Source organism: Monodelphis domestica, chromosome 2 (genome assembly GCF_027887165.1).
Source record: "Monodelphis domestica isolate mMonDom1 chromosome 2, mMonDom1.pri, whole genome shotgun sequence".
Classification (NCBI taxonomy): domain Eukaryota; kingdom Metazoa; phylum Chordata; class Mammalia; order Didelphimorphia; family Didelphidae; genus Monodelphis; species Monodelphis domestica.
Window position 1 is genome coordinate 8,459,170 of NC_077228.1, and position 23,478 is coordinate 8,482,647.

At 44.6% G+C, this 23,478-nt stretch overlaps 1 long non-coding RNA gene across 1 annotated transcript in view; it reads right to left on the reverse strand.

The window, feature by feature from the left end:
- LOC103097897 (uncharacterized) overlaps positions 1–23,069 on the reverse strand; it is a 33,485-nt gene extending 10,416 nt beyond the window's left edge. The window contains exons 1-2 of the long non-coding RNA XR_008915986.1: positions 21,036–23,069; positions 816–928 (exon numbers count right to left, since the gene is read on the reverse strand). This is a non-coding gene — a long non-coding RNA (uncharacterized LOC103097897). The remainder of the gene's footprint in view (positions 1–815; positions 929–21,035) is intronic.
- Positions 23,070–23,478: the final 409 nt, after the last annotated feature.

A 23,478-nucleotide genomic window follows, 5' to 3' on the forward strand; every position in this document is an offset into this window, starting at 1 on the left:
AACCCTACCCACCAGATCCTATCATGATCTCTCCTTTCCAAAATTCCAACTTAAATACCTCTGGGTCTTGCCATTGACCCTGCTGCTCCACCCTAACTTCCACTGGGCCTTTCCATCTGGACTCATCTACATAGTTTACCTCTTTCAATTAAAATACGAGCTCTTTAAGAGCAAGGACTTGATTTATTTACTGTGTGTTTTTCCATGCTTTTCTGCACAAGGAAGGATAAGCTCTACTTTCTTATAGAACATTAGGAACCTGAGGAAGAAGAGTGTATAATCATACTCTGTCCAGAGTCCTGAATAAATGGTTTTCTATTCTGAGATATCAGGCAGTAAGTACCCAAAGCCATCTTGTTCTTTGTGGAGTCTGATTCACGTCCTCCAAAAAGTCAGACCTCATCCCTACCCTCATGCAGGGCTCTGTCCATGGTGCCATCTATCTGCCCATGCCCTTTGCCTCTGGGATAAAAGACAAACTCTGGCATCTAAAGCTCTGTACAGTCTGTATCCGAGTTATCTTTCCAGACTGGTTGCCTATGGCTCACCCACATGCACTCAATGTTGCAGCCAACATGACCTCCATGTTGCTTCTGGCCCATGATATTCCAATTCTCTGTCATGCCTCGGCACATACCCAAGATCTCTCCTTCCTCACCTCCATCTCTTGGGGATCTGAACATCTATCAAGGCTCCTCCCTGAGGATTTCCCTGATTTTCTCCATAGTCAGTGCTGTTTGTCCCTTCCCACACACACACCCAAATTCATCTGCCAACTGTGTATGTACTTGATATGTGCTAATTGATGCACGTACTATTTATCCCGAGTAGAATGTCATCCCTGGGGCCCCAGCATCTGGTCCAGGAGCTTGTATGTTGCATATAAATGTTTCTCAAATTGCATAGCTCAGAGATATTCTGGGATGATCTACAAGTTCAGAAAAGAGAAGACATTCTAAAATAGCCATTACAGCTCAATAGTTGTGAGATGCTGGAGAAAGGGTTGCAGGTAAAGATAGTGAAAACCTGCAAAATGGTGAGAAAGAAATTGGGTTTATAGAAGCCTCCATTGGGAGAAGCAACTTACTGACAAGCCCTCTGTGCCTTCCACTGGACTGAGACATCAGAAAAGCTTTCTGTGATATCAATTTAAGCCCACATTACCTGTGACCCAGCCCCCAACCCTCTATTTTATGGATTATGCACTCTTTCTGTCTTCAAAAATATTCTCAGTGCATCTTCATGCATAAAACACCTGGATTACAAAGGAAATCAACTGTATTGAAATAGTGATCAAAACACTCATGGACTCCAGGTCAAGAACTCCTCTACGATCCAGGATGCGATCAAGGGAAGCCCCTTCTTTAGGCAGGGATGCATATGTTGCTGCCCCCAAAAGGTAACATAATTAAGAGCCTCAGAGGTCTCATCATGATACGAAATAGAATGTCCAAAACACAAAATTCTCAGGTCCCATTGTCCTTTCCCCTATTCTGTTGACATCTAGAAGGCCATTTCCACTTTGGAGTGCCATATTTTATCAAGGACGCTGACAAGCCAGAGTTCTAGGAGAGGATGACCACAGGGAGGAGAACCCTAGGAAACATGCCATACAAGCCTACCAGGATTTAGGGATAACCACCTCAGCTGAATATTATTCACTTACTCTGTTCAACAACCTTACCAAACCCCCTCCTTTCCACCACTTAACTGGTTACCTTATTCACTTTCATCCCAGGTTCCCAGAGAGCCAATGGGCATATTCCAATATTCTTATTAAAGAACTAAATCTGCAACACATCTCCCATTAAGTCAGGTCAAGTAAATAAACATTTATTAAGCACTTACTGTGTATTAGGCACTTTACTAAGTGTTTGAGGATACAAAGACAAGAACACTGTCCTTGCTCTCAAGGAACTCACATTCTAATGGAAACTCTATAATGCAACACCTATACAGGGTGAATGCAAGCTAACTTCAGAGGGAAGGAACTAAGAGGGGAAAGCGCCAGGAAATGCTTTCTGCAGAAGAGGCTCAAATAAGGCTGGGAAGATCCAAAGTGGAGGCAAGGAGGTGAGCTTTTCAGGCACTGGGGACAACCCCTGTGAAGGCTCAGAACTTGGAGATGGAGAGCCATTAATAAATCAACAGCCTCTGAGCCCCCACTCCAGTTTATTAAATAGTCTTTATTAAGCATCACAAAACTGAAAAAGCTTGTTCATAAGCTTTTACTCCTCCATCTGTGGTATATGTGTATGTATCCATATAGAGAGTATATATTATAGAGGAGTGTGTGTGTGTGTGTGTGTGTGTGTGTGTGTGTGTGTGTGTAAAAATATATACTGGGTTTTTTAGATGGGTCAGTCTGGGACTTCCTTCTGGGTGAGTTCTCAGGAAATAGGGGCAAACTTGGGATTTCCAAAAACCCAGTTGACTATATATATATATGAGGATTGCCCTTTAGACTACATTTGGGTCATGGGCCCTAAAAGCTTTTTTTTTAATAGAGAAAGTTATTCCCAAACCCTGCTCCCCAAGCAAAGGATGCGCAAGACCCCCACCCCAAGATACGGCTTCTTACTTTTGAGCTCCCAGGGAAACATCATCTCCTCTTTAACTCCTTTATTCACACCCATCAGTGAACTTTCCTTGAGTTGCCACTCCTTCATGCCTTCTCATTTTACTTATAGCTAAATGCTAATGTCAACATTAATCAGTAAACATTTATTAAGCATCTCCTATTGCCAGGCCCTGTGCTACATAAACCCTTTGATTTTTTTTTTATATGTCAACTCACTGGTCAGTGGACCAGGACCCAGGTTAATGTAATAATCATTAAATTATCAGGCAGAAAGCACTTCAAAAATCTTGAGGCCCTCTATAATTATAAGCTATTAATAATAAAGAGAGAAAAGGAAGAAATGAAAGGCTTTGAGAAAACAATAAAAAATTAATTTTAATTATATGTCTATGTAAACTACATGCAAATTTTATGTAAATTCATTATTATTTCATTCACTGCCTGGAATACCCAGTAAGATATCCTCAGTATGGCTTGCACGTCATCAGAACAGGGAAGGGGAATACTCCATCCTTGCTGAATCCGCTAGTTCCTGCTTATTTCTTTTTTCTCCTTATCTTTACCCATCTCTGTTTGGAAGGTTATTTTTCTCTGGATGGTCATTCATTATGTGTATTTCATACAAATGCTTCTAGCACATTGCACCCATTTAACAGAAAGCTAGGAAGACTGCACACACCCTCTCTCTGAGCTGTGACGGGCTCTCCTTCCTGCGGGATGGGGATGTTCAAAAAGGGCCAACATGGGCTGGGGGTTAGCAGGCGACTAATAAAGAAAGAGGCAGCAAGCTTGCCAGTGCTGGGGCTAATGTGACCCACATCCAATGGCCTGCCCAAGGGAGCAAATGAGCAGCACAGAATACAGCGCAAAGTCAAATGGGGAACATTAAGGCAGAGAGACAAGATGGTGAGGAAATGGTCCGAAAGCAAGGAAGGAGGGTTAGTAGCATAACATGGAAGAAAGAACAAGATGATTTAAAAATAAAAATTTGTTTTGCACACACACACAAAATCGTCCCATTGTCCCATTTTATGACACTGACATGCTCATAATGACATGTCTGGCCCCATCTTGCTACTAAGCAGAAGGCAAGATAGCTGTGGGGAGGTACAATGACAATTGCACCACCATTCAATTTTTGCTTTTATGTATTGATTGCTAAATTATCTCAGTTCTTCTTCTGTTTCCTAGTCTGTAAATTCAGGATTTTATTTCCGAGGATCCATGATAGAGTAGAAATAACATTAGATTTAGAGTCAACCTGGGTTCAAATCCTGGCACTGCCACTTCAATCAATAAGCCTTTATTAAGCAGCAGATGGAGTCTCTAGATTGTCAAGGCAAGATTAGACCTCTGGTGGGAGGGCTTACAGAGTCCTTTTCAAGGCTGCTCATTCACCTTTTGGCATCTACCTTTCACCCAGCTCTCACCTGTGGCTCCAAGAAGCAGTAGTAAGAGCAACTTGGGTGCAGGCTGGTAAAAGCATCTCAGCAGACCAGCTCAAACCCATCAGTAAAACAGGGAGATGTCGGCCTCGAGCAGAGACTTTCCCTGGTGGAATGGGCAGAAAACAACAATTAGTTGCAACAGCCATGAAGGCAACTGACACAGATGCCGTGGGGTGTCTAGAGCTTGGTCAGGCATCGAGGAGGCCAGGATCGTCCACTGCATCCTGGTTCATCACCCGTCATCGTGACTTTTGTCTTGCCCTTGGACTTCAGTGATACTGAAGAGAGAGTGAGGCTGATGGCTTTATGCAACTCTGCCTCTCTTCAATCCAAGTCAAAACATTACCAGTGATGCCACTGGTCCTCTCTGAAGCAAAGGAGGAAGAGTAATAATGTTCTAGGCACTGGCTTAAGTGATCAGAATGCACAAAGAGGCACAAGACAGACCTTGCTCTCAAGGAGCTTTCAACCTAACAGGGGATACAACATGCAAGCAAACACATTCGTTGCATGACCTTGGGCAAGTCATTTCTGGCCCTTTTGCAAAATGGCATTGTTAGACTCGTTGGCTTTTGATGGATCTCCCAACTCTCAATTCTACTCTTCTGACCTGGGTTCATATCCCAACTCTGCTCTTTTCTCTTTCTTCTCTGAAAGGCACATTGGCTTGATTTCTTAAGGAAAGAATTTTCCCAGAGTGGGACGACTTACTCTGTCATTTTAGACCATTTCAGTCAAGCTAGACAGGGCCTCGGTCTCCTTACCTGTTAATGACTAGATGAGCTCCAGGTTCCTTTCCAGATCTAAATCCCCTATCAACCCTTTGATCTCTAGTTATAATCACTGCCCTCCATAGAGCATTTAAAGATATCTGCTTTGATTTGTTTTTGGTCCTCTTGAAAACAAAGGAGGAACACTAATAATAATGTGCCAGCCGTTGGATTAAGGGATCAGGATACAAAAAGAGGCAAAAAACAGTCCTTTGAGAATAGGTCTCCCTATGTGACTGTTAAGGGTAAAATTTAGGGTTGAGACTGAATTTATTTTTTCATTGGTTGCCGGGGATTTAAATTCTAAATCACAATGAAATACTCAAGTCAAAATGGAATTTTATGGTGGCTTATTTACAATAGAAAGAAGATATTAAGGAAGAAAGAGAGAAAGGGAGAGTGATAACAGGCAGGAGCTCAGAGGCCACAGTCAAGGAGGGAGGGAGGCAGAGGATTAAATCTAGCTTGGCTGGAAACCTCCTCTGAGGTACAGGTCCAGAAAAAAGCCAAGGAAAGCGGAGTCAGCCTTATCACTCACCAGGTGATCATCTCAAGGAAGCAGTCTGAGGTCTCATGCTCAAGCTCCTCTAAGTCAAGTTCCACCACCCTGCTCTCTCCCAGGAAGTGACACCAAATATAAAGGCAGTTCTTTACATCACTTCCTATGTCTCACATGTACCAATGGTGGCTTAAACTTGGATTTGGATAGCCCAGGGGGTCAGTCAGTTGTTCTGATTTGTCACTTGCTAGCATACACAGGTTACAGACCATCCTCTCCCACACTTAATCTTTAAGTGGGGGTGTATACATTCCCAGTTGCTAAAATTCTAAAGACTAAGCAGGGTGGAGTAAAACTAAAATTCACATCTCCAAGGCTGAAGGAGCAACAAGTATTCAAAGGTCAGTTCCACTGATGATGAGCACAGAAGCTTTGATCTATTTCCAAACTGCCCAAGCTAATAGGGAATCGGCAAAATCGGCAAAGAGAAAATGAAGGAGATGTTTTTGACAGAGACAAACCAAGTTTGGGGCCTAAGAAATTAGGCAAAGGTCCAAACTTGGGAAATAATATTCCAGGTCTAAGGACAAAGGTTAGAATGAAAGCATCTGCCCTATAGACTAAATATCTTAGCAAGTAGCACAGATGGCCAGAAAAATAATCTTGAGAAAGAATATGTTTTTGTACCCATTTAACCATGAACTTGCTGAACCCCACATGTATTCACACTGCCCCCGCTCCTTCATTCCTGTGGTTTTTCCCTTGATAAACCCTTCCCCTATTCAATAAACTTTGCTGGCAGTAGTTATCAGCTCTGCAGCCCTTCTGACCCCAAAGATTCTAACCTCTCTTTTCTTTATTTCTTGCCTTTGGGGCTCTTCTCCCCCTTTAGGCTCTAACATGCTTTGATTCATCATCTCTATTTTGCAGTTGGGGAAAATGAGAGTCTGAGAGTTTAGGGGTTGCCCCGTCCCATAGCTAGTAGGCATCTGAGGCAGAATTCAAACCGGAGTCTCTCCCAACTCTAAATCCATCATACCCTTCTCTATATCATAGAGCTATCCCGTAAGTTAAAGCCAATAAATATGTTAGCGTCTTGGGTGAAGAAACATAAATATAGAGGAAGCTGATTATCGTTTGTCCCCTTTGATGCCTTGAGTGATGGGTGAGTTTGCTTCTATAACATTAAACAATTTAAATGGAACTTTGGGAGCTAGTTAAATTAAATGGTTTAATGACAAAATGTTTGGAGTTAACCAACTGAGATAAACTGTGGGGAGCATCTGTAATCAAGCTGGATTTAAGCAACATCTGATACACATTTATGGAATAATAGACTTGGTGATCAGCTAATCTGAGAGACTCCATCCAGCTGCACGTTGAGGAAAAGAAGAAGGAACGAGCCTCCTGTTAGGACAAGAGGCAATCTAAAGCTGAGGCTTCAGGCACCACCACTGACTAAGCACAGAAGCACTTCACGACTTTATCTCGGGGCTCCTCCAAAGGAAAAGGGACACTCTGATGGCATTTGCCTCCCTACCGCATGCACTATACATATATAGGGTGAGGATAAATGGGGTAATAAGTACCCAGGAGTTGGAGATCCATGGGGAGATGGAGGAGGTGATAGTCTACATAACCCGGGCAGAGGGTTATTATTGCTATTTATTTGAATGCCAGAAAGTTGAGAGCAAGAAGGACTATTAAAGGAAAGCAGGCTCCAGAGCCCCCAAGACTATCAAATGATCGCTTTCCCTAACCATCTACCCAGGGATCCCAACTGGATTGCTGCTGTATGCATGGAACCTGGAGCTTATTTGCTTCTTTCAATATCACAAGATATTTCTGGCTTTGTCCAATGAACAAAGTACTTTATTCCTCTCAAAATGATTACAGACTTGTTGGTACTCTTTTTCTTAAATTATTTGGTTGATGGAGTCAATTGCATTGTTTGGGCCTTCTTGTTAATTGGGTTGGGGCTAAGGTCTTCCCTTACAAATTCAATGTTTATTTCTTATGGGGCTAAGCCTACATCGACCATGAATGTGGGATGAGGAAATCTTTTTTATTAATTATTTGATTTTCTTTTTTTTAATTATATATTATCTGAAAGATTGGAAGCAAAAAGAAAACCCTTGAACTAAGGGACATCAGAAACAAAAGATATAGCGTGAAGATAATGATAAGAATAGAAAGAATTGAATTCCTATTTAAGAGGTAAAAAAAATTCCTCATCCTCCTGTTAGCAAATCAATATTAGAGCCGGTGACATCATTCAGAAGAGTTTCCCTTGGGCTGACACAGGAGATGGTGAGACGGGGGATTCCAGGAAAAGGCGGTCAGGAATCAAGAGAACTGATCGAGAGGCTTTGGATTTCCTCCCCTGCCTTTGGTATAATCGGAAAATGAGAGAAGAACATTTGGCGGCAGATCCCAGAAGGGAAGAATGGGACTTGGTGCCTGGCAACGGAAAAAGAATGCTTTGGTTGCATAAGTCAATGGTCCATCATACATCAGACCCTTCTTCAGTCAGGCACTGTGCCAAGTGCAGGGGAGACAAAGACAAAAAAAGGTCCCTGCCTACAGAAACTTGCAATCTAACAGAAAAGACAACAAAAAATATGTAAATTGATATCTGCAAGATACACACAGTCCATTCAAGGCAACCCCAGCGAGGAAGCTGGGAACATCTGGGGAGACCAGGAAAGGCCTCCTGCTGGAGATGGCATTTGAGCTAAATCTTGAAGGAAGTCAAGGAGTGGAGGGAGTGGAGGTGAGAGGGCAGGATCTTCCAGGCATGGGGCAATAGCCGGTGCAAAGGCATGGAGATGGAAGATTGAGCCATGAGGCAGGAACGTCAAAGAGGCAAGCATGGCTGGGCTGGCAAAATGTCAGTGAAGCTGGGCATCAGTCCATCCACTCTGGTTAACATTTATGCAAGAAACATGAAGAAAATGTGAATATCTTTGAAAACACTGTATCCACTTTGGAGCACATGACCCCATGGATGCAGGGAAGAGAAACAAAGGCTGAATATATAACAATGGCCATGACACGATTCCTTATGGAAGCAAAGACCTGGAAAATAGTAGGTGCCTATTGGCATATTATGATAAATATAATGAGGCATTATTTGGCAAAAAAATAGCCAATATGAACAATTCAGGAAAAGGTGGGAAGGCCCTGAATGGCCGGAATTTGGTGAGTTTTTACTGTCACCCGGTCCAAAATCATGTGGGGTTTCTGGGATCTTTTGACATGGGTCGAACTTTGCTGCCACCTGTCATTCCTATTCAGTATGTGAAGTTTAAAATGTATTTCTTCCGTCCAGCACACTGCCATGGAAGTGTGTTTAATCCATTCATATTTCGGAGAAAAATTATTGGGTTTCTGTTTTCCTCCACTTGACGCTTTTGTTGGGATTTCCATGACCTCCCTCCTGGACAATCAGGTAGGGCGGCCTTTGGCGTGGCCCATTACAACACCAGACCCACGAAGAGCGTCTCCTTTAACAGTCATCAGCTCATTCACCTTTGTGATGCTCCTACTGTGTGCCTTCTTACATAGAATAAGAAAAGCGAGTGAGTTCCCAGGAACTGGTCAAAGTCCTCCATTTTCTTTTGAAATGATCAAGTGACTGGGGGGAAGAGAGGGACAGAAGGAGACCTTCTGTCCATTGAGATCCACTCTCAAAGGAAGAGACGCCAAAGCCCTCCCCTCCAGTCCTGCCATTTTATGGTAGACAGAAGGAAGACACCAAGAAGACTCCCAGGCCCCACAAGCTAGTCAGGGGTCTGTTTGAACCCAGATCCTCAGGCTGCCTCCAGATTCCACACTCTGCCTCTCACCTCTGTCAACCAAAAAAAACCTGGAACCCCCAAAGAATACAGACCAAGAGTCAGGACGAGGGAGAATGTGCTCCAATGGCCACCACACAAAGTCACTCCAACACACACCCAGCTAAGCTCTGGGACTCTGAGAACAACGTCTCTGCAAAAATGCACCACGAGTGGGAATTTCCATCGAATGGAGGAACTTGGAATCATATATACATGTTAGGGAATATAACAGAGAAAAGGCTGCAGCCTGCAGTTAGAGCATCTGAGAGAGGCTCAATACAGTGAGAAGTCAAGAAAGAGCTCTGGGACTCTGGGAAAACACCACCAAAGACGACTTTCCAGGGACCAAGAGAACTTGGGGTCTTCTATACCTTTTGGGCAAATAAGGACAGAAAATATACAGGGACAGGTTACAAAGAGGCTGGTACCAGGGAGAGGCCCAAGATACAACAGGAGAAACCTCTAAGACAAAAAGGGCGATTGAGGTTTGAGCATTTCTATCACTCCTTCTTGGGGCACTTAATGGATGCTGGCAGTCCATCATTCAGTCTAAGACAAGCTCCCTAGGGATGGGGCGAACGTGGGGGTTCCAAAGACACAGGTGGCAGAACCAATTCTTAGAATGGATTCGAAGACAGAAGGTAAGGGACAAAAGAGGGACACAGAGAAGAGATGAAGCTTTGGCAGCATCCAAATATCTCCCCAGAGCCTACCAGCTTGGGGCTGAGATTCCCCATCTAGCCCCTGGCATAAGACATGAGAAATCGTTCCTGGAAGGCCTAAGCATGTTTCATCGCCAATTAAAAAATGCATTTCACAAGTGGAATCCACTATATGCATACTTGTAGGTAGTAACGGTGTTCTTCCATTATTGAGAGACCGAGTCAGAGTGATGCTCACAGCATGGAGCTGGCTCCCCCCAAGTGAAGAGCTTCCAACTTGGGATCCAAAGAGATCCGTTGTATCTGGCATGACTCGCGTCTTATTGTTCTCAGTTAAAGATGCTCAATTAAATGGCCTAAACTATGCTCTTAAGAGTTATTGATCGAGTTGCTAGTTCAGAGCTTTGGAGGAGAGGAAATTTACAGTTCAACCAGGCAATAAAATCTCAGCAGGAAGCACAGGTTTCCTGCTACTTCCTGCTCAAAAACAACTTGCTAAGCCTCAGAAGCTAAAATGAAACCACACATATTGACACAGTCCAGAATCTAAAGAATGAGTCTGGCCTTGAAAGAAATGGAAGTCTGGGCAGGAATCTGGGTAAGAACTGAATTTGTAGCCCATCATTTTCCTTTCCATTCCTGCCTTCATCACCCTAATTCATTGACTTGGGTCAACTTTGTTTTACGAACCCCCAAAATTTACTTCTGTCCTACAAAGAACTCCCGTACTGAGCCTGGTCCCAGACTGAACAATAAGCCATCAAGCACCCATTAAGCACCCTGAATAGAAGTGAGAGAGATACTCAAGTCTTAAGTACCCTTGTATTTAGGCCTCTCCCAGATACCATAGCCTCAGTCTACCCCCTCTTTCCCAGGCCTCCCCTGTAACTGGACAGTTGTCCTTCCTTTTCTGTAGTCCCCAAAGTCTATATAACACTCCAGATTCTTTATTTGGGAGGAAATTCCCATCCTGGGTGCATTTTCCAGGAGACATGGTTCCCAGAGTCTCAGAGCCTGGTGTGTGTGAATGACTCTGGATGGGGGCTGTAAGAGAGAGCATCGCCTCCTTGCCCCAACGATTAAAGACGAGCTCTTGGTAACTGCTTTGGTGGTTCTGTGTTTTTCCAGGTTAATGCTTGCAGTCACGAATGTGCTACCCCTGGACTCCCTCAAGGGGAATCTGAATGACAACTTGCCTGGAATGTGGAATGAAGATCTGAGCTATGCAGGGGAGTTACGCCTGTGGAGCATGGACGAGAGTGCCATAGATAATGAGAGGGTGCATTAGGAGAGTGAACACCCACCTCTGAATCAATATTCCGTGTGTGTGTTCTTTAAATGTCTGTAGGCGCCATTTTGTTTATGGGAGAAGAGAGAAGGGGGAATGGGAAGAGAGGGGAGAGGACAGGTGGGGATCTCAACATACTATTCCTAAAAGCTCTGTTAAACGGACAATGGCCATTACTACCGTTGTAGAAGTTACTTAAAAATCATGCAGAGAAGAGCTGAGAAAATTGTCTCCCTCCCTTTGCGGAGTTGCAGAACCATGAGTAGGTAACAGTCCACGGAATAGCAGGCCATCAGGCAGCTGATTGGTTTTGCAGAACTTATTTTTTTTCCATTTTATCATGACGAACTCCTTGATGGTCGGGGTAGAATGGAGGCTTGCATTTGGAAATGAATGTCATACCAAATAAAATGGCATCAACTGTAAAAAAGTGAAAGAAGGAAAGAGAGTGATGTGGGGGAGCTTTGAAGAAAAACCCTGGATCTGGACAGGCACCCTTTGTCAAGAATGATGACCTCCAACAGCTAGCTTAAAAATGAAAGAATTCAAATGACTGTAATGGCCCAGGGAGCCAGCGTAGGTGGGGCGCTGCCTCCCAGAGGAGAGGGAGTTTGGAATATTGATACCCTCTTGACAACAGGGTCTACATGAGTAGAGATGGGATGATGATGGCGTGTTACTGGGTCTCTGGAACCCAAGATGGGTCATGTGGTTCTGTCCTATGCCGCAAAGTCAAACGGGGGTGAACTGTTCAGTTTGGGGGATAATCAGATATCTGGGATATAAAACAGATGCTTATCAGAAGCCGCAAGCTTGGAGGTGCCTCTCGGTGCACATCAAGAATGAGGGGAGCAGCCAGACGGGATCTTCCTCTCTGCTCAGGCGTCTTCCCTCAACACGGAGGGACCGTGAGGGAAAACGAGTTCTTTCAGTACTCTGACACTTTCTGGGCTTTGGGGGTGTCTGCGGGAAGCCTGCACCCCCTTATCAAGAATAAAGTCCTCTTAGTGAAAAGACTCAAAACCTCACGTTGGCCGCTTCTTTTTGCCAATATTCTCTTCCACTTCTTAATCTACTCTTTCATGGTTTCAGAGCTAAAGAACTCCTTAAAATGTGCTGCTAATGTTGTTCTTCACCATCGCTTGTTTTTTTGTAAACACAAGCACTGCTTCGGGCTTCTGAAGTCTTATATATTCCCTTTAATCTCAGAAATAGGAAACCTCGTGTGTCCGTCCATCCAAACATTTGGAAACTCCCATCATTTTAGAGCTCTGGAGAGAAGCAAACGTTCCCGGTTTTGTCCAGACAGACTCGGTATACATTTGGTTTCCTCTAATGCTTGCCTGGCCACAAACTCAAGGTCAAGCTTCCGGCACCATCTTGAAGCTGCAAGTGAAAAACACAACAACCATTACCAGTTAAGAGATCTGGCGTCCGACAGCCTTTTAGTGAGCTCGCCAAAGAACCGTGTCCTAAATATGGCCCTTGGAGCCGCCATGTTAGTACTTCACATACTTTCCTTGCTGAGGCTCCTACTAGTTTCTGGACAAGAGGACAGGGATGGCATTGCCATCACTCTGGGTGGGTGCCAGCCATACTTCTTTGTAGACTTCAGGTGGTCTGAATTGACTCCCACAGGCACTCTGAAAGGAATGATTTGAACTACGATGTGGGAAGAATAGGCAGAAGTCTAACGGGAGGAAAATCTAAACAATCAACTTAATGGCCTTGAAGAGACCAATTTAGTAACACGGAGAGCCTGAAAGCATCATCATAACCACCACCTTTGGCTGGCTAGTTCCTGCTCCATTAGCTGTGGGGAGGGGGAGAAGGAAGGTGGACGGGAAAGAGGGGCTGCCAATGATTTGCTTTTTGGTGACTCCTGTTTGCTTTTTTGTCTGCAGGGTTTTGATTTTTCCTTTTCCAAAACATAAATACAAGCCCTCTAATGAACATTCCCCTCCCAGAGAGCCATAATAGTAACTAACATTTATATAATGCCTCCCATGTGCCAGGCAAATGCTAAGCACTTAACACATTTTATCTGATTCTCACAACAATTCTTGATGGTATATGCTTCCATTATTCCCATTTTACAGACAAGGAAACTGAGGCAAGCAGAGGTTAAATGACTTGCCCAGGGCCACATAGTCACTAAGTATCTGAGGCTAGATTTGAACTCAGGTTTTCATGGCTCCAAGTACAGCATTCTATACAGTGGGTCATCTAGCCACCTCACAGTTTTAGAACTGGAAAGAACCTTAAAAGGGTAGTGATCAAACTTCATGTTATAGATGATAAAACTAAGGTCTAGGAAGGCCCAGACTTTGTAGGAAGATGAGTCACTTGGCAAAGGTCACTGGGGTAGCAAATAACAAAGGTAGAATTAGCACCCAGGCCCTAACCTCTGAGTACAGCACTCTCTCCACTGTTCCCGGCTTGCCTGGGATCTCACAGTAACTAAGTACCAGAGGCAGAATTGAATCCAGGTCTTCCCTTCTCCAAACTCAAGGCCTATATCTGCCATAGTAAGGTGTCTCCAACCAATCTGTTAGGCGTCCTTAGCTATGAAAAGGTTTAACATGGTTGCAGTTGGTACACCCTGAAAAGATCATTCTCCTGTATAAGAGTGAAAAAATAGGAAATTGTGGTCGCCATTTATAAAATTTACTGAAGTCATGAGTCTGTTAGCCACTCTTAACACTTTAGTTAAGAAGGATAGAGTAAAAGAGAGAAATGTAGGGAGGAAGCAGGAAGTATTGCCTGGCTAGATGCCCCATCATTTCTGTCCAAGAAGTCTGATTCACCACCCGGCACTACTCCTTATCATATCTGTTGATGACAAAGAGCTGGGAGAGAAAGTTAACACTGTGGGTGGCAGTCAGCACCCAAAAGATCAGGACATCTTCATGGGATTTGAGGTCTGGCACCTGGGTACCAGAAATTAACTTCACAAGGACCAGATGAGGGAGGCACAGTTGGAGAGTGATTTGTCTAAAAACCATCTTCAGGATGTATCAGTGGACCACCAACTCAGTAGAAGCCAGCTTTGGGAATATGGCAGATAATTTTATTACAAACTATAGGAAGAGGGGCATAGCTTCCAGAAATAGGGAGGTGAGAGTTCCGTTGTACTCTCATCCTCATCAGACCCCATCACTTCTGGGATCACTGTTTAATGAGGATATTCATAATCTGGAGAGTTTCCAGAGGATGACAAACAGGATGGTGAAAGGTCTTGATTCTCTGACATCTGAGGCAGCTAGATGGCACAGTGAACAGAGCACTTGCCTTTAGTCAGAAGATGGAAATTCAAGTCCAGTTTTAGATACTTCCCGCTGTGTGACCCTAAGCAAGTCACTTAACCTCTGTTGGCTTCAGTTTCTTTGTCTGTAAAATGAGGATAATAATTGCCTTTCCTTCCCAAGGTTATTTTTAGGATTCAATTAGATAATATTTGTAAAGTCCTTTGAAATTGCTTTTAGCCTTCAACTTCTGTCTCAGAATCAATACTGTGTATTGGTTCCAAGGCAGAAGAGTGGCAAGAAGTAGACGATGGAGGTTAAGTGACTTGCCCAGAGTCACACAACTAGGAAGTGTCTGAGACCAGATGTGAACCTAGGATCTCCCATCTCTAAGCCTGACTTTCAATCCACTGAGTCATCTGATTGCCCCTGTGGTTTGAAAATTTTGAAGCAACATGACCACCACCACCACCACCATCCTCATCATCCTCCTCATCACCACCACCATCCTCATCTTCATCACCACCATCATTCTCATCATCATCACCACCATCCTCATCTTCATCACCACCACCACCATCCTCATCATCACCACCATCATTCTCATCATCATCACCACCATCCTCATCTTCATCACCACCACCACCATCCTCATCATCACCACCATCATTCTCATCATCATCACCACCATCCTCATCTTCATCACCACCACCACCATCCTCATCCTCATCATGACCACCACCATCCTCATCATTCTATCATCATCACCACCACCATCCTCATCCTCATCACCACCACCACCATCCTCATCATTCTATCATCATCACTACTACCATCATAATTATCATCATCACCACCTTCATCATTATTGTATGCACACAGCTAGACTACAGCTATTGAGAACATGCTTTAAGTATTCTGAGCAGCCCCTTCTTCTAGCCCTCTTCTCAGCTAGTGTCAAAAATTGCCCTAATCCAATAGTCTGCATTCGGCCCCACTTTGAAGGCGTTATTTGCAGCTAATGCTAATAATCCACGTTGTACATTATTCATTTCTCAACATCCCTGACAATCCAAAGATGACACAAATCCCTGTAAGTCTTAATTGTTCACACATAGTCAACATAAAATTAATGGGGCCACGGGAAGAGCGCCTTGTCCAGACATCAATCAGGCTGCATTAATAACGTATTTGTTGTGCCACCTCCTCTGCTGACCTGACCCCTCCACACATTTCTGTCTTGCCTGAAACTATCGAAATCCATTATTTCAGGCACGTCCCTTCCATAATTGAGTCTGCTCGGATAATCACTCTCCTGCCTTGCAGTTACTTAAAAATGTTCTTCTTTTCCCCATCTCGGTGTTATCTGCACTTTTGCTGTCATTTACAATTAGCAAAAGCAAAAGAAGTAGAAGGCATCAGCGTGCTGGTAATGACTTTAAATGAAAAGAACCCAGAATGAAAGCAGGGAAACGTGAGTTCAAGTCTCAGCAATCACTCACTCGCCAGCCAGGTGCCCTCAGAAAAAGAACACGAATCTCTCCGGATCTTAGCTTTCTTTTCCATAAATCACCCTGCACCAAAAGTAAGTCTCAGGATCTCTGGGCCAATAAAATCAGAAAATCAAAGGAATGCGCATGGGAAAAGGCACTGACTGACAGCCTCTCTAGGAGGTTTTCCAAGGCCACAAAACGGGGAAGGTCGGAAAACTCTGGATGGCAGAAAATGAACCTAAAAGGCTAGAATGCTGGACTGATCAAATAAGATTCCAATAGGGATCAATTGCACTGGAGCTCAAAAAGTTAACAAAATTATAGGGGGCTGCTGGGTAGCTCAGTGGATGGAGAGCCGGGCTTAGAGATGGGAGGTCCTAAGTTCAAATGTGGCCTCAGACACTTCCCAGCTGTGTGACCCTAGGCAAGTCACTTGACCCCCATTGTCTGGCCCTGACCACTCTTCTGCCTTGGCCCAAGACGGAAGGTAAATGTTTAAAAAAAAGAAAAGTTATCACAATTATAAGATGCATCTGTCTAAAAATGATCTGGGGGTCTTAGTGGACTACAATTTATTTGTCCTGATGATTCCTGAAAGAAGAATTTGGTTTTTCTTTACCTCAGAGAGAAAAACTAGTACGACTGAATAGAAGATGCAAAGTAGCCAATTAAGACACAATGAAAGGAATTTTTTTTCTAAAAGTGGAAGGAATTGATAGTCTCAGGAGCCAAGAAATTACTCCCACTGGAGATTTTCAAGAACAGCCTGGATGATCTATCGGTTGTGTCTAGCCATTAGGCTTCCCTGCCTCATGGCTCTTGGTTGATGTTAAAAGTAGGTCATTCTCATTCATATTGGAAGCTAAAATCAAATTTAAAACTTAAAGAATTATATATCAAGTGCACAGTGACCTAGGCCTAAATTTTCATAGAGAAAAAGGATTAAATTAGATTACATGTGACTTACTAGCAGTGAATGAAATCCATAATCATCCAAATGAGTATGATTTAACTATCCATGCAGGGAAAAAACAAGTAGATACCAAACGCCACAGACACTTCCTGGCTGTGTGACCCTGATGAGTTACTTCACCCTTACCTGCCTCAGTTTCCCCCTTTGTAAAATAGGAATAATAATAGGACCTCCACGGGATGATGTGAGGATACAACGAGATCATAACTGTAAAGTGCTTTACAAAGTGCCTGGCACACAGTAGGCACTATAGAAATGTTATTGTAAATATCACGGGTACCTGCCCCTGGCTGGCCATAGACCTGGTGTCTCTAGTTGGGCTCTTTCAAATTACACCATATTTTTCAGATACAGATCCCACAGAACGTTCCCCAATTAATGCAAATAAGAGCTAAATAAGCATTTTAAAGGGTTTGGGATACATTTTGATTTTTATACTCTTTTCTATCCCATTGGTGAATAAGGTGTTGACCAGGATTCAAATCCTGCCTCTGACACTTTCTCCCTGTGTTGACCACTTAATGTTTCTGAGCCTCAGTTTCCTCATCTGTAAAATCAGGATATTAACACTTGTAGTACCCACCTCATAGGACTATTCTGAGGCTTAACGGAGATAATATATGGAAAGTGCTTTCCAAACTTTCATGTGTTATATAGAAATCATCACATATTTAAATTTCAAGAAAAAAATGGACAAGCATTTTGCCAGCCACAGACCCCCACTTCTCCACTAAAAGGAGAGAACTGCATTTTGCCAGCAGTGCCCAAAGACAAAGAGGGAGACGTTTGATTCTTTGACGTTTTACGATTTCTATTTAATATTCAGTTTAGAAGAGCTCTTGAGATATTGTTGCAATTTCTGTTTTTCTTCCCTTGTCTGATATCTGCTAGGAGACAATGTCCCTGTGAATTCTATACAGAAAGGCGTGAGTTCTCCTTGATAGGGGTTGAGATGAAGCGAACTCATTAAAGATTTTTCTGAAAAAACCTAAACAAATGCTAAAATATCTACTGTGCTTTGAAATCAATAAGAAATCCAGTGAGAAGCAAGAAGAGCTTTAAATCAATGTAATACTTGGATAATTAGAAATCTGATGAACAAACCTAAAGGCATCCCATCGCCTCTGAAAGGTGGTTTTAAAAATAACCAATTCATTATCTCCTTAAATGGGTCTGTAGGAGTGAAAGTAACACATTTGATTAAAATCCCCAAGGGCTGAGCTCCACTAATAAAGGATGCTTAAAGGTCCCCAAAATGAAAGATCAAAGCAGAAGTTTTTGTACTGAAGCAGATGAAAACATTTATTCAATAATTCTAGGATTTTGCATTTGGCAAACTAGTTAACCAAGAGTCATCCTCTGTTCTGAATCAGGTGGGTCAAGCAGGCAGGTGTAAGAATGTACAAACGCAGGGGGCAGCTGGGTAGCTCAGTGGATGGAGAGCCAGGCCTAGAGATGGGAGGTCCTAGGTTCAAATCAAGCCTCAGACACTTCCCAGCTGTGTGACCCTGGGCAAGTCATTTGACCCCCACTGCCTAGCCCTAACCACTCTTCTGCCTTGGAGTCAATACACAGTATTGTCAACACACAAGTCAATACACAAGATGGAAGGTAAGAGTTTAAAAAAAAAAAAGAAGAATGTACAAATGCAGAAAGAGTATTATTGCATCTTGTTTCAGTGGGGCTTTCTTGGCAGAGATACTGGAGTGGTTGGCTATTTCCTTCTCCAGCTCATTTTAAAGATGAGGAAATTGAGGTAAACAGGGAGAAGTGACTTGATCAGGGTCTCACAGCTGGAGACCTAGATTCAGATTCCACCTCAATGACTACCTGTGACCTTGGTAAGTTGTTTCCCCTTTCTGGGTCTCAGTGTCTCCCCTCATAAGATGAAGGGATCGGAAGAGGTTAGCAATTTCTAACCTCCTTTCCAGTTCAGAACCCCAGGATATGTGGGTGTGGATTCTAAATTCTGGATTCGCAATCAGAGAGCATGGGTTCAAATCCCAGCTCCAGTGCTTATAACCTGTATGACCTTGGACAAATCTCTCCAATCTTCTGGACCTCAGTTTCCCCCTCATAAACTAAAGGGGTTAGACTTAGATGGATCCTCAGGTCTCTTCTGGCTCCAATTGTTCTGCTTCTCCAAACTGTGATCTAACCTCCAAGATGGATAAACAAGAAATCACACTGGCAAAAGACAATTTCTACTTTGGTGTAGCCATGACGGTGTAAGCGTGGCAGTGTTCCCACCACCACGGGTAAAGGGAAAACAGAACACTCAAACAAGACAATTGAATCGGTCAATCATAATTGTATTTACTGGTAGTGAAAAAGTTGTGGATCTTTTTGAGGGGAATCAAGAGTGTCAAAGGTTGATAACTCAGAGTCTGTCTAGATAAGATCCAAGTGCCCTCTCCTTCACCTGCTTATTCTTAGCATAATCAAACATGTTATTGCTGGCAATAACATGTAATTAATGATTAAACTGTTCCATGAACCCAGGTGACCTCAGAGCCTTATCTGCTACACCTTTTTGATGTTTCTTCAAGGATTGTTTTACTATTTGTGGTTCTTGCCTTTAAAGACGTTACCAGCTTGAATTAAAACACACTCATTTTGCAACCAGCAGATGAGGTCCTTCTGACTCCAACCTTTCTCTGGTCTCCTTTTTTCCCTCTCCCTTACCCAAGGAACTCCTGGTCCTGATTCTGCCCCCCCAGGTGGGCACTTTACAAAGAGCTTTGATCTTTGGATGCCACCAAAGAAATCGCTTGTAAATGACTGAAAGAATCAGACCAAGCTGGGGGCCACCTATACAAAAATCAACTAATTATAAATGGAGAAGACCAGAAATCGGCTTGTTTAGTAGTCCCTGAGAAGGAATCATTTGGGAGGCATTTCTGCCACTTTCTTATTCTTATCCTGCATTCTCTCTCCCTACTCTCCACCCCAAATATAGTTTGAAGATCCTGAAGGATAATCAGAAGTCCCCCGGGGGTTGAGGAAACTGAGGCAAACAGAGACTAAGTGACGTGCCCAAGGTCACACAGCCAATGTGTCAGAGGCAATACTTGAACCAAGGCCAGATTTCTGTTATAAATGCTTATTGAATCAAACGGAATTCTATTCTCTGATTGAGGATGACCATGTTGTAATGAGTCTCTGTGTTTTCCAGAAGAGAGGAATACTTTTGTGTAAATAAGCATGCATCATATGTCTTTGCAGACCACTCAAGGAGCTCAAAGGTATTTAAAGGAGAACATGGTGTCCTTATCTCTTCCCAAAGCTTATGCTTTAGTCTCAGTTTTGAGGCCACAGAATATGTGTTAGGGTGAAGGACGGTCAAAGAAAAAGACCTACTGTCAAAGAACAAAGGAGAAGACCCTTTCCTCTGAGGGAAAGTCTCCAGAGCTTCACCCAGCCTTCTGCATACTTGTGACCCACCATACCCTGGATCCAGACCTTCCCTTTACCCTGGAAAGTTTACATCATATCATCTACACTAAAATTGTCTCTCATTTAGCTCAGGAGCCCCCACTCAGCCAGGATAGAATTCTGGTGACTTAGAGAGAAGGACCCCTCGGGTCACTCTCTCCTACTTTGTTGACCACAACACCCTCTTCTTTTCTTTTCTCTGCCTTTACTTCACAGATAATGAAGAAGTTAAACCATGGTGGCAATGAGAGATCATTTTATATAAGCAGTAAATTCAAGCATAATTAAATAAATGATAAGCATAACTCTAAGTAACCATTTACCTCAGAACATATATAACATAGATATGTGTATTATCCCTGTGGGAGAGGTGAAAAAGAACATTTTTTAAATAGAATATCACCATCAACATGATTTTTCTTTTTTTTAAATCCTTACCTTCTGTTTTAGAATCATGCTTTTGTCCATTCCAAGGCAGAAGAGCGGTAAGGACTAGGCCATGAGGGTTAAGTGACTTGCCCAGGGTCACACAGCTAGGAAGTATCTGAGGCCAGATTTGAACCTAGGACCTGCTATCTCTAGGCCTGGTTTTCAATCCACTGAACCACTCAGCTGTCCCCCTTGATATTTATCAGTGTGAAAGTCTGTCTTCATGTAGGGATAGAGGAGGGAGCTCAGCTCCATCAGTGGCCCTTTACATGTCCAGCCTTAGACTCTGAGGAGGGGAAGTGACCTCCACTGAGCCTGCTTTTACGTCCCCCTCCCTTCGGCAGCATCCTGGTTTGCCATTATGTCTACTCACCTCCAGCTCCCCCGAGGGAACGCAGATCCCCTTTCCAAACCTTGTCTAACTGGGCATCTTGAGATGGCTTCCGATCCAGGTAAGGGGAAACGATGCAGCTCCCTGAGATGGCATCTTCCTGAAATCAGGCAGCAAGGCCTGAAGACCTTTCTCTCTGCCTCCAGAGACCCCATCTCCAAACCGGCCCCACTAATAAACGGAGAGATCCAAGGCCAATAGAGCCCCTGTCATGTACCTGTCACGTAGACACCTCCCGGTCAGACGCAGGCTGTGCTCCAAAAGCCAGTGTGTAAACAGACTTCGGAACTCGGATCATAGCTTTCCATGCAAGTTGTTTTACTAAAAGAACTCCTTCGGTCCCGTGGGAACCCCAAAGGCCTATTTAATGTGAAACAGGACTGAACAACAAGAGACTCCTAACTGTAGCCCAACAAAAGGAAGCCCTTCTCTTCTCTCCTTGACCCCCTTCCAAAATCCAGGCCGGCCAGTTAGCCTTCCTGCCTCCCTTATCTCCGGATGGGCTGCTCGGAGCTGTTCGCATCTTTTCTCCCCAATTAGACTGGAAGCACCTTGGAGGAAGCGTCAGCTTGTTCCCTTTCCCGTATCTCCAGTGCCTGGCTCAGAGCAGGCGCTTCATACATGTGTACTAGGTGCTCCTCAGGTCCCACTACTTGAAATGGGTCCATTTCAGCCTCCCTCTGGCTTCTCTGGGGCATCCAGGCTCCGGGGCAGCAGCTCAGGCCTCACGGATTGGGTCCCCCAGTTGGGGCTTCCTGGCACCTCAGTTCTACTTAACCCCAGAGGAATATGTACTTCAAAGGCCAAGCAAGAAAGAGCAGACCGAGAGCCCCTGAACATCTTGGGCAAGATCCCCCCATCACAGTCTCCGATATTCCTCATATAGTTCCTATATGGCATCAGTCCCCCCCCCACCCCCCAGATCCAAGGACAAGCAAGGCAGCCGGCACCCAAGCCCAGGCCAGAAGGGGGACGGGGAGGGCTGGAAATGGGCCTTCCCCTCCCACACCTCAGGGCACGCGGACCATCATTCAGGTTCAGCTGCCCTTCGGTCCAGGACACGGCCAAGAAGAAAGAAGAGCGCTGCCTCGTGTGCGCCCCCGACTCCCTTGGCTCTGTAGCCAGCCGAAAGAGGCTGCTCCCACTCTCTGGGGCGTGGGGGACCTCCAGCAGCATCTCACACAACCATGCCTCCATCGGGGCATGAGGCCACGTGACCCTCCACGAGGGGATGAGGCCACATGACCCGCCACAAGGGCATGAGGCCACGTGATCCGCCTCAAACCCTTGTTGCCTGGCTGCTCTAGTGTCCCTCTTCAGACGGCTCTCCAGGCAACCCAGGCTCAGTTCTATCAACTCCTCCACATGGAGCATGAATACAGCCCTTTACCAAAGCCCTGGTTGTCCTTCTTTAACCAGGAGGCCCAGAACTGAATAAAGTACCCTAACCGAGGTCTGGCAAGGCCACGGTACAGGGGGGCTGTGACCTCCCTTTAGCCGAAACACCTCCCTCCTTTTTAGAAGTCCAATTATTGACCCATATTGAGCTTGCAGTCCACTAGGACCCCCAGATCATTTTACAGACAAATCGCTACCTCACCATCTTATACTCATAAAGCTGATGTTCAATACCCAAATTATCGATTACTAATCACCAACTCCCATGGTGGATGGCTTTCCATTTGCCGCTACTGAATGTCCTCTTTCTTCATTCACTGCCGCTCTAGCTGGGGTGATCATGCACTACCTACCTCAGAGGATTGCTGCGAAGAAAAAGCTGGGAAGCCTCAAAGGGCTGTGGTCATGCAAGCCATGCAGTAGCATCATGATAACTAACAGGCCTCCCCTCCTTTCAGATGTGCCGACCCTCCCCCCAGCCTCGGGGATGGGAGGCACAATCATTATTGCCCCCATTTCACGGATGAGCCAGGTATCACCCACGCACAGAGCATCAGATGGGGATGGCCCCGGGTCTTCGGGACTCCCACGTGAATGCTCTCGTCACTGAGCACCGCCACGTCCTCTCTGCTATTGCTTAGCTTGCCCACTTCATAGGCTCCCCCTTCCTGGGGCCCCCAGGGACTGCAGAACCCCTCAGGACTCCCAAACCTACCTGCCCACCCTCTCGGCGCCCATCCTCTTCCCTTCCTGCCAACGATTCCCATCGGCCTCACCTTAGTGAAATATCTGAGATCTTTGGGTGGGAAAGATGGAGCACTAGAACAGTGACCCCGGCAGCACCTGCGGGCGGTCCAGGGTCAGCTTGGCAGGAGGCCTCCGGGGGTTTGTTCAGGAGAGTGAAGACACCGCACAGTGGCGACCCTGAGGACCAGCAGCGACAGCGGCGCTCGTTCATCCCTTTCCGTGCGCCCAAGGGTCGCCCAGCCCAAGCGGCAGACATTTGGGGGAGGGTGAACGAGTCATT